This window comes from Mus caroli, unplaced genomic scaffold (assembly GCF_978045245.1).
Source record: "Mus caroli unplaced genomic scaffold, Mus_caroli_1 scaffold_17, whole genome shotgun sequence".
Lineage (NCBI taxonomy): Eukaryota > Metazoa > Chordata > Mammalia > Rodentia > Muridae > Mus > Mus caroli.
In genome coordinates this window covers 77,850,245-77,861,165 of record NW_028227272.1, presented here as the reverse complement: position 1 = coordinate 77,861,165, position 10,921 = coordinate 77,850,245, and the positions used below count along the sequence as shown (strand labels likewise).

The following is a 10,921-nucleotide window of genomic DNA, read 5'->3' as shown; positions in this document are numbered from 1 at the left end:
TAACTTCCTTTAAACTCATTTTATATATGTTTATGTATATATTTTAGGAAGCTTCTATAGTATTATGTTTCTCTATGGCATTTTGAAAGGTCTTTAATGTTAGTAATTTCTCTATCATTTTTCCTTCCCCTACCTTGCCTTTCCATATCTTATGCCAATTTAACATACCCTATTCCACTGTTCCCTATAATTTAATCTTTCATACCACTGGATTCAATCTCTCCTTGAATATTATAAATTATTTGACATAATACATTTTATATAACATATCAATTTAAATATTACTACTCAGTATCTTCTAAAATCTGAACTACACAAAAAGTATTAATGTCCAAATTTTGCTCTTAAGCATTGTGTTTTCTATTTCTAATTGGGAATTGAGAGTTTGACTAAGTTCTTTTCTTTACTTCTGATAATTTACTATTTCCAGATACAATTTGAATATGCCTAATGAGGATAATAATGCATAATGGAAAGTTCCATTTTGTGATCCATTAGATAACAATACAGAATATTTGGCATATTTTCAAGATGTCTATCTGTCTTCTCTTTCATTTCTTTTCTTCTTTCTTTCCTCTTTTCTTTTTCCTTCCTTCCTTCCTTCCCTCTTTCTTTCTTTCTTTCTTTCTTTCTTCCTTCCTTCCTTCCTTCTTTCTTTCTTTCTTTCTTTCTTTCTTTCTTTCTTTCTTTCTTTTGCTTTCTTGCTTCCTTTCTTCCTTTCTTCCATGGATATATATGAAGTGTTTTGTTTGTGTGCCCATGCACATGTAGATATTTTCCATGCAGTACCTGTAGAGGTTACAAAATAACTTGTGAAAGTCAGTTATTTGCTTTGAAAACATATGTCCTGGGGTTTGAATTCAGGTCTTGACACTTCATAGAAATTGTCTTGACATACTGATTCACAATGTTGATCAGAAAGATACATTTAATGAAAGTAATATGCTTTTTTAATTATACTAATCGTATGCCCCTATGAAATGTGGCAAAGTTAAAGTAAAAAAAAATGTACTTTGAGAATTTCCTTTACTTAATTGCATCTACTGGAAAAAAAAATCTATACTTAAAGTGGTTAACCAGTTAATCTTTAAAAAACCCTGAAATGTATGTTTAGTACTAACTTGTGCATTAAGCAGATTGCTGTCATCCATTTAAGGATTACATCAATGATGAAGTTAGGATCTCTCAGCTGAAGCCTCTAAAAGCTGGCTGAAAATTGGAGTCACTTGAGGCAATGCTAAAACATCTGTTTGCCTATAATTTGCTTGAAGGGCTTACAGCTTTAATTATCTGAGGGTTTTCTCCCTAACATAAACTCATATAAAATAAATAGAAATAAAAATACCTCAGAAGAACAAAATCAGAGCTCATTTACAAATTGGTATCTTTCTAATATTATATGAAACTTGGCCTTGATAATGCTAAGCATTTAATAATCTTACAGAGAATATATTATATTACATCACTGCTAAAGACAATAATATAATTTACCTTTTCAAATGTTTGGAAGACTTAGTCAATGTTAAGATATGATGAATTATAATAAAGTTTCAGGATATTTAAAACAATGAAATAATATGAAACATATTCTTTAATTGTGGGATTAAGAAGGAAACAAGCTACACACTTATAGTGAAGAAACTATATTCCTAATATAGAACAAAATAATATACTTCTAACCAACTCAGATTCTTAAAATAATATCAGGAATGGAATTACAAAATGACATAACTTAATTTTATCAAGATGTAAGAGAACAATATTTATGAGATGAAATTTCAGCAATATTTAATGAAAAACCTTTAACTTTACATACATTCATAAGGAAGAATCAAAAACAAAAAAAAATTCTCTCTCCTGAAACATAACTAGAGGAAGATAAAATTGATAATAAAGATAAAACTAGAGTAGATGAAATAAATATATTATAAATCAAGAACTAAAAAATACAATAATTAGAATAGGAAGATTATTTCATAAATATTGATGAAAGTTAATCACATATAAAATGTGGATATAAAATAGCACAAGCATAAAAGGAGCAATAGCTGGACCTATACATAATTAAACACATTTCAAACAACTTTTCCTGACAGTACAATCTGTTTGAAATAAATATATTTATCCAAAAATATAGTTTACCAAAGTTAGGACATTAAGTACATATTATCTCCGTTTTGATACATCTGTCAAATAAATTAAATTTGTTATCTTGCAAAAATTGTCACAAGAAAACTTCAAGGACAGATGGCTATTAATGTGAGAGAGGAAGAGAGAGGGAGAAAGAGAGAGAGGGGAGAGGGAGAGAAAGAGAGAGGGAGAAAGAGTGAGGGGGAAGGGGAGAGAGGGGAGGGAGAGAAGGGGGGAGAGAGAGATACTTAATTGACTTAACAGATTAGAAACTCTAAAGCATTTCATAAATTATTTTTATAAATTCAATTATTTAAAATATCAATAGACACAAGATGAATTGTACAAATGATAGGTGGCATTCTATTTCTCTGAGAATACAACACTTCATCTGGAAATTTAAGAAAATTTATCACTTGTATAATAGGACTCTCATCTATACTGATATATCAGACAGACTTTTGACTTTATGATACTGTATAACTCATGGGCATTCTGCGGAAATGGTGCTTCATTAAATTTACTGACAAACTTTAGTAGACAGGATTTCTAAACTCTGGCATTTGTTGGTAATGTAAATATATTGATGTTACTTGATCTGTAATGCATTTATTTATATGTTATTCATGGTAAAACAGAATATCTGTAATAAAATATATATGGATGAGTCAAACAAGTGTTCATAAATATTCCATATAAAATCTATATATTAGACATTTTATTTGAAGAAATTAATGAGCAAAACAGAACTATGAAACATTATGAATTCCTGAATATGTACCAAGTCTTCAGGATTTATAATCTTCAAATGAAGAACAAAGTAGGGACTTTAAAGCAGATGTATCCTATTACAAAAACAAAAATGTGCACAATGTTTGTGACTCTGTATAAAAATATGAAGAATACCAGAGCCTGGCATTTCCATCTAATCTTTGATACTGTTTCTTTACAAAGTAGAGAAATAATAGTGTAGAATGCAATCTTTGACATAGGATATCAACTAGAGATTGGCTAACAGAAATCTAAATTTGATTAAATTATCAATTAAACAAGAGAGTTGTGGTAACCTACGTCATTACACTTGCTGCAAGTGAAGCATGGGTTGTTTGGGAAGTCAACAGGCCTTTAGTATCCCATGTGGAATAAACCTGTGAGAGTCAACGGTGAGGCAAGAGGGGAATCCCGATGCATTTTACGTCTGATGGTAAGAAGGACATCAGGTGCTGGAAGAAGTAGTCGTTGTGATGGTGGAACAGACAAGTGTGAATGTATGCATACCTTTAAATAAATGAAATACAGATATACTTCAGACTTACACATAAAGAAAAATATAATTTAACAATGAATATAGAAAAAAGAGTGGGGTCTCAGAATTAGGAATATAAGTTTTAAAGAGGATTTAAAGTGTTTCTTTTTTTTTTTAAAGCTGAAGTAAACTGCACTAAAATAAAGAACTTTGATATAGCAAAGATATAAGAGATATAAATAAGAAAAATAAAACTAATTGAAAAATCTATACCTAATGCTCCCATAGCTAGAACAATCAAAAATATTCCCACATCAAATTTCAGTTACTGGATTTTATATACATTATACACACATAAACACATACATTACACACACACACACACACACACACATATGAAAACATTTCAATCTGTACCCTATAAAATGTGAACTTTTTTCAAAAAATATTACTGGGCCATGACATCTAAAATTGAAGTAGCATTTGTGGAGAGGGTCCTCTGTGAATGTTGCTGAGAACCAGCAGCTGGACAGTGAATCCAGACTGGCAGCTACTACAATCTAGTTTATATGTTTGATGTCTGACACAAATTATATCTAATGTCTTTTATGCTACCAGATGACCTTCCATCACCAACTGAATGTTGAACAACTCAATTATATTCCGATGTATCCTCCCAAGACTTGCATATATCGCTTCCTGCTCTCCTTCAAGTCCTGGCCTCACTTTTTCTAATTGTTATTGCATGAGTATATATGCATGTATATACACATATATGAATAAATATAACCTTGTCAGTGTAAACAATGTTGCTTGTATATATTATAATCTCAAAACTAAAATTTGAGAAAATATGGTGACACAAACCCATTTTTAAAAAAATGATGCTAACCTTTCCAGTCCGGGTAGACTATTGGATGTCAATTTTCCTAATGCTGAAACCCTTTAATACAGTTCCTCATGTAGTGACCACAACCATAAAATTAAATTGGTAGCTACTTCATAATTGAATATTTGCTACTTTTATGAATCTTAATGTACATATCTTATATGCAGTATATCTGATATGTCATCTCTAAAGGAATCATGAAATACAGGTGGAGAACTACTAGTGTAGACTTCATATGCAAAGGTCTCAATTTCTCAAGACTCCCTCCATGTTAAATGGCAAAGCCCAGTTGACTACACAAACAGTCCATAGTTCAACTCCATCAAGTACAATGTAGTTGATTTCCACAAACCACTTGTCACACTATAAAATTCACTCAGTTTAAGAATATTGATCCTTTTAACAATTATTATGTTTTATATTGTATTAGAAAGGTAATAAAAGGGAGGCATGTAAGGGAGAGAGCCCAAAGTGGAAGGTGGCAGTTTCTCTGATCTCCTGGATCCTGCACATCCATGTATACTGCAACTTGAACAAACAAAAAAACCTCATGAATTATTTATATCCTTATTACTCATTGTACATTTATGTAACTCAAATGTTTTAATCATGTGTTTAGCAATTTTTGTGAGTATTCAATATTCATTAGCATTCTATAGACCCCCACCATGCATCACATCCTCTAAATATGATCACATCCTTTAAATCCTCAAAAAATGGAAGTGGGACCTATAGTCGCTCTTTATGAGTATAAAGAAACACTTCCATCACTTGAAGAATTAATAGATTGTTAAGGTTTCCTGTGAGAAAGAGATGACAATGAAAAGTGCATTTTCAGTCGTAACATAGTATCCCACGAAAGAAATTTAATACATTTAATACAAGAAAGAGATTTAATACATTCTTGGCATTTAGTACATGGATTCTCTAGCTTGTCAGTTCTTGTCTTTCTTCCATTACATCTCATTCTACAAATAATGCTTCATACATTTTTCTACTGATAAATGCACACCATATCTGCATCACAAAAACTAATCTTATTTGACCAAGTGTTTCCTATATATTTAAAATAAAGATGGGTTTCTCTATGCATGTGTAATGCTTATAAAATATTTTTGCTCATGGAATCTAAAGTTCAATGGAATACACTTTTAGAAAACAGCCGTTTTCATTTATAAATCTGTTTTCCGTATAATGTAAGGGAAATCCTTTTCCAGTAAAGATGGTTTATTCTAGTAATTTATGTAAAAATTACAAGAAGCAATAATAAAATTCAAATGCTTCTTATATTTTCACCAAGACAGTAACAAGTTCATCTATTTCAATTTCAATTTTGGTGCATCTGTTCCAACTAACATTGTAAAAAGGACACATCTTTACATATTAGGCATATTTTAGACCCTACTTATGGCCTGTACTAACATTTATTTCAATGTCTGTCTTTTGGAGGATATGTTTCCCAAAATTCAAACTCTTCCACTTAGACAGCAAAATGACCCAGTCTTTTGTGTAACGTTGCTGAGTTAAATATGTTATAACTTGATCATCACATCACTAATACAGATTGGTAGAAGAGACTCACTAGCTGTAATGGTAATTCACAATACACATTCTTTCCCCAAGCACTGCCAACACCTGCCACTTCCATATCCTCAAAACAGGACACCAAAATTCTATCTGTGTAAATCATAGCAGTTGCTGCTCTGACCACAGCTGTCAACATATCTAGGCTGAGGCCTATGGATTCTCTGTTTTAAAAATCATTTCATTTATTTACATTCCGTTTGTTGTCCCCCTGCCCCATCCTTCCTCCCACAGTTCCTCATCTCATTCCTCCCCACCCTTGCCTCTGTGAGAGTGCTTTTCCTACCCTCCCCCATTCAGGTCTTCTCACTCCCTGGGGCCTCAAATCTCTCCAGGATTAAGCATGTCTCCACTGAGGTTATACCAAGCAGACCTCTGCTATATCTGTGCCTGGGTCCTCTGTCTGTGTTAGTTGAGACTGCTTGTCTTCCTATGGGGTGTCCCACCCTTTCAATTTCTTTAATCCTTCCCCCAATTCAACCATACTGGTCCCTGACTTCAGTCCAATGATTGGGTGTAAGTATCTGCTTCTGTCTCCATCAGCTGTGGGTAGGGCCTCTCAGAGGACAGCCATGCCAGGCTCCTATCTCTAAGCACATCATAGCATAGTAGTGTCAGGTCTTGGTCCCCACCACCACCACTGTGATCTCCCAAGAGACATATCCTAAGTTGGGCAGGCCATTAGACCTCCTTTCCTTCACTCTCTTCTCATACAAGATGGCTTCAGTTATTGGTCTGTTGTGAGATAAATATTTCATTTGTTTATTGTTGAAAATCTTTAGTATCTCTATTAGATTTCCATTGCTGTAAAGAGACAACATGACCATGGCAACTCTTATAAATGACATTTAATTGGGGGTAGCTTGCTGGTTCTAAGGTTCGGCCACTATCATCATGTCAGGAAGAATGGCAGCTTGTAGGCAGGCATGACACTGGAGGAGTTGAGAGTTTTATATCTAGTTCCAAAGGCAAACAGAACACTGACTTCCATGCAGCTAGGAGGAGAGTTTCAATGCCCATCCCCACAGTAACATACTTCCTACAACAAGGCCACACCTCCTAATAGTACCATGCCTTTGGCCAAGCATATTCAAACCACCATAATACTAACTTGAAGAATTTCCAAAATTAATCTCAACATTGTGTTCCATGCTTAGTGTAGCAGAGTAGAACAATTCATGCTCAAAATTAGTTTTTTTCTCCAGTGTTCTGTGTTTTAATCCCAACATCCATGCTCTACCTTCTGGTAGCTGCAGTTCCCTGACTCCTGTGTAGTCACAGAAATGACATGAAGTATGATACTGATATTTGTCTTAGAGTTTCCATTGCTATGAAGATGCACCATGACCTAGGTAACTTTCATAAAGGACAACAATTAAAATCTTAGACACTGATTCTGTATTCAACTTCTCTAGGTGGTGGATGTTTCTAAATATTGTCATAGATAATTGTTGCAGATATGTGTATACCACATGTGAATCAGAAAGGAGACTGGTCCGAGGTTGTATCTGCTTCTTTCTGCATAGGTTCTCTATTAGTTAAAATGGATACTGTAACATAATAACATAGAGGTGTGCACTGTGTGTGTCTCAAATTGCATAAATTAATTTTTTTCACACTGCTAGAGGTTGAAACATCAGAGATCATTGTATCAGGATATGAAGGTGCTGGTTAAGAATCTCTGCATTACAAAGGTACTCCCTTTGCAGGCCCTTGTAGATACATGGGAAGTACAAGAGGAAGTCTGAGGGATAGATTCATTTCATAGACTACTCTCAGGACACCCTTAACACTAGTACCCAAGTTCAATAGGAATAAAATATCACAGCAGCTAATGAATAACCAAATCAGGAAACCTGGGAGATAGCTTAGTGGATCAGAACACTTGCTATTAAAGCATGAGGACTTGAGTTCAAATCCTAAGCACCTACATAATAAGCCAAGCATTTTCTCATCTGTAACACTCACAGTGGAGATGGGACTCATATCATGGATGGAGACCATGCCAATCTAACCCCAGGATCAGTGAGTGAGTGTTCCTGTCTCCAAGGAATAAGGCAAAGAGTGACAGAAAATGAACATCTTCTAGTCTCCATGTGTGTGTGGGCATATGAGAACAAATAGCCACACAAACATCATCCAGCACAAAAATACACACACACACACACACACACACACACACACACACACAGAGAGAGAGAGAGAGAGAGAGAGAGAGAGAGAGAGAGAGAGAGAGACGAAGACAGAGAGACAGAGAGACAGAGATCCAAGTTAGAACTAGGGTTCTCTAGATTATATTTATGCTTAAAAGAATAGAAAATAAAGGAATATTTTTTTCAGATTCTTCACAGAATTACAACCCACCTCCAAGTTCGACTTGGTTATGACTAGTATAATTTATGCAGTTTAATTATCTCCATGAGAATCTTTCTTATATGATATTAACTTTACAGTCATAACTAATGTGTTGGGCGTGTACTTTATATCTGCTTGGTTGAGCATAGCACCTCCAATTGTACATACATCAAATTAAAATTATGATCCTTGCGTTTATACAGTATATTCTGATTCACTCAACCACCAACATAAATAAGGTGAAATGTAGGAAGATTTCCTCTCCATCCTTCCTTTATCTGACTCCTCACTAATCAGGGCTTTATCAGATCTTGCCAATTTAACACCAAAACAGTACCCAACTTACCTTCCCATCATCTAGCACCATGATTTTCTGTGCTTGGAACATTAAACCATCCTCTTGTATAAGGATTTTTCATCAAATCTCTCAGGAAATCTATTCTCTGCACAACTCAGAACGGATTTTTCACCTTAAAATATAAGTCTGACAGTGTCACCAGGCTTAGTAGGATATTCTTCAACTTCCTGCTACCTATTTTCAACATTTCAAATACTCTATCTCTGTCTGAGTCATGGTCTTTAAACATAGATCTAAACGAGAACACCTTTCTCCAGCTCCCTCTGTGGTGCCCATCTTTCGTCTGTCAAGGCCTCTAACATGCTTGTAGTTAAATGCTACAATTAAGATTCAAAAGTCACAATTCATTGACATTTTACATTGCTAATTAGTTTCTAACTTTGTACCTATTTTTTTCCAAGATTTCCTGACTACTATTCACTAAACTCTGTTATCAAGAATGTCAGATATATCTGAATCCACACACCGTGTAATTTTGTTACCCATTGTATGCCCATCTACACTGGGTTCTCAATAAATATTTGGTGAAGTGATAAGCAACTTCATGTTGCTATTTTAAAATGTTTTCCTTTTCAAGTTTCTAAATTTTTGTTCTATCAATATAATACCTGGTTTTTTAAGGACTACAGATGTAGGAATTAGTGTAAATTTCCATTTCTCATGATTTAAGTATGTATGTTAACATAGACAGAGGAGACATCATTTTTAAAGATTTGAATTGACTTTCCAGTGGAATTAATTTGATTTCAAAATGAGAAATTTTTTACATGCATAATTTCTGGGACCCATACAAACACGAAAATATGACTTTGATAGTTTTTGTTAATTGTAGGGGAATAGTATATGTTTTAGCATTGTTTTGGCATTTTTCCACCACATAAATCTCAACTTGGGGGCAGTGGGATCATTTGACATTTAAAAATGCTTTTTGTGGAAATCTGTCTATCTGATCTTGATCTTGGAACTTAAGGTAGAAGAAAATGTGATCCTGAAAGTTATCCATGGTCAACATTCACATGAGAGCAGTCTCTGTGTCTATATCTCTGTCTCTTTCTCTCTCTGACCCGTGCAAGTGACACACACACACACACACACACACACACACACACACACACACACACACAAATATACTTTGAAAAATAAGAAATAACTTGTTTTCTACCAATTGAAATGGAACGTATAGTACTTACTATTATAAGTTAAAATAAAAATCTCAAGAACTGTTACAACAAATCAAAGCCAGTTTATAACTTTTCCATTTTACTATTTCCTTTTTCCTGATGAATTCCCAGAAGTCTAACTTCATATAGATGCTCTTTTTATCAGTCAACTGTCCACTCTTCCCTCTCTTTGCCTGTCAACCTCACTATTTTTCAAGTCATACTTGCAATTCTTTTCTTGATACTGACTTCCTACTCCATCTACAGAGGGGACTAATCCAGGCTCTAGTCTCTGAAGGAGATTCTGATGCCAATATATACTTTTATACAGAAACATACTGTTTACTTGAAGGTTATTTTCTTCAGTTTCAGTTTCCCTTGGGCATCTGCCCTTCTCATGCCTCCATAATCTCCTTTGATGGATCCAAAGGCCAATAGCATCCTACCATGACATCACAATGGCTGAATCACCCAACACATCATAATGCATTGCATAATGTCATAGCCTCACAAGAGCTTCATTGTGGAGCTTTAACCTATCTTGAAAGAGAAAATTACTACCTCCTAATTTTTATTACAGTTACAAGTTAAAACTATTTTTGTTAGGTTATGCTTGGTTATGGAGTTGTATGGAGTCTTATGGAGTCTTATCTGTAAGTTTAAATTGACCAAAGTTTTTTTAAATCATGTATGTATAGTATATGCTTGAGTTCTTTATATATTGCTGTTGTTTTATGCAATTAAGCATGTACCAGAGGAATAGTAATGAACTCTTTGCCAAAGAATAGAAAAGAAATTTCTCTTTCTCTTTCCACCTCTCCCATTCTTTCCCCTACCTTCTTTCTGTGTATGTGGATCTGTGGTATGTGAGGTGTATATGTTGCACACGTGTGTGTGTGTGTGTGTGTGTGTGTGTGTGTGTGCCTGTGTGTGTGCACATGTGTGCGTGAGTGTGTGCACGTGTGTGTGTGTGTGTGTGTGTGTGTGTGTGTGTGTGTGTGTGTGTGGTATGAATGTATACATGCCTGCCTGGGTAAATAAGTGAGTTATTAAAAGATAATACATAGACATATACCATAAACCTCTGCTTCATCATATTTTAGTAAGACTCGTTCTTGTGTCTTCTAGGATAACTTAGTGGTAAGCTAACCTACCATATATTGCTTAAAATCCGCTGAAGCAACAATAGCACTAAACTT

The 10,921-nt window shown here is 34.3% G+C and overlaps 1 long non-coding RNA gene across 1 annotated transcript; it reads right to left on the bottom strand.

Moving 5' to 3' along the window:
- Positions 1 to 402: 402 nt before the first annotated feature.
- On the bottom strand, positions 403 to 10,130 carry LOC110312117 (uncharacterized). Its single transcript, XR_002380025.2, has 3 exons — positions 10,062 to 10,130; positions 3,202 to 3,408; positions 403 to 789 (listed from the first exon to the last, which is right to left on the bottom strand). It is a non-coding gene; the product is annotated as an uncharacterized LOC110312117 (long non-coding RNA).
- Between the last annotated feature and the right edge of the window lie 791 nt (positions 10,131 to 10,921).